This window comes from Pediculus humanus, genomic scaffold (assembly GCF_000006295.1).
Source record: "Pediculus humanus corporis 1103172107413 genomic scaffold, whole genome shotgun sequence".
Taxonomy (NCBI): domain Eukaryota; kingdom Metazoa; phylum Arthropoda; class Insecta; order Psocodea; family Pediculidae; genus Pediculus; species Pediculus humanus.
This window is the reverse complement of record NW_002987038.1, coordinates 20,595-22,138: the sequence shown is the minus strand read 5'-3', so window position 1 is coordinate 22,138 and position 1,544 is coordinate 20,595.

Genomic DNA, 1,544 nt, shown 5'->3' with positions numbered 1-1,544 from the left:
TTATTTTAAATTAAATATTAATCCGTTGTTTTTTTTTTTTTTTTATACTCGTAACAATTCTTTTTTCGCATTTCCCTCAACATTATCCCAACCTCGAGCATCCCTCCCTCTCCTTCCCCATCCCCCGTTCTCGTGTTTACAATCCTTATCTAATGTATTTTAATAATGAGAAAAATGAAAAAGAAACAAACGAAACAAACAACGAAAACAACGACACGAAAACGAAAATATTCATTTGTTAATAAAAAAAAAAAAATTCTTAAATATAATTTTATGATTTATTATTCCCGTAAGAATTTCGCCATCTTTTTTCTTTTTTTTAAACGAATAATAATAATAATAATAATTTTTAATGCATTTTTTTTTAAATCAAAAAAACGTTGAGGTAATAATAATGTATTAATCATAATTTTAAAAAAAAATTTTTTTTTCACGTTTATTTATTAAAAAAAATTTACAAAGTTGTTTTCCGCTTCGACAAACAAACAATCAACAAACAATTAACAAACGGACAAATTTTTATATTAAAAACTCACATATAATTTACCACAAAAAAAAAAATGTAAAAATATTAAAAATTATTGAAAACGCCATTTTATATTTTTTATTGAATCGAATAATTTATTTTTTTCTGACAGGTTATTCCTTTTTTCTCCTCCTCCTCCTCCTTTTTCCTTCCCGATTTTTTCTCCGATTTTTTAATACACTCGGTTAAGTGTTAATATTTGATCGTTTTTTTTTTTTTTTCGGAAAATTTTCCAGGGGTTAATGACAATTTTTTTTTTTGAAACGTTCGTTTTTTAACATATGAAAAAAAAAAGAAATTTTTTTTTTTATCGATTGGGATAATGACGAATTTACGTATAAAAAAAAAAATTTTCCGGGGGGGAGATTTTTCCAAAAAAAAAAAAAAAAAAAGAAAAAGAAAAATGAAATCGTTAAAAATTAATTTGTCGTGTAAACTGATCGCTCATTAAAACAAAACAATTTTCTTCATTTTTTTGACAAAAACAGACACGAATTTTTTTTTTATTTTTCCCTATTACTTCGTTCTTAAAAAATAATAATAATAATGATCTTTAAAATAATTTTAAAACCCGGTTATAATATTTCAAAATCGATAAATCGATTTTAACGTAACAAATCAAAAAAAAAAAAAAATCTCTTTTTCTTCCACACACACGAAATCAAATCATTTTTTTTTTCATTTTATTGATACAAATATATAATTTCCCTTTTTCTTCCTTTCTCCCTTTCCTCCCCCCCCACACACACACACCCACCCTTCTCTCCATCCGTTTATCCTTTTTCTTTTTCTCCCCAAAAAAAAAAAACCAAATTTTTTTTTTCCTTTTTTTTTTCTTCATATTTGACAAAAAAAAAAAAAAAAAAAGTTTAACCGAACGATAAATAAATTTCAAATAAATATTACCGTGACTTTATATAAAAAAATTCATTTTCAAAAGGAAAACCCCGGAAAAATCCCAAAAGACAAAATAAATTTGAGAGAAAGTGAAAAAAAAATGAATCCGAACGTATAATAA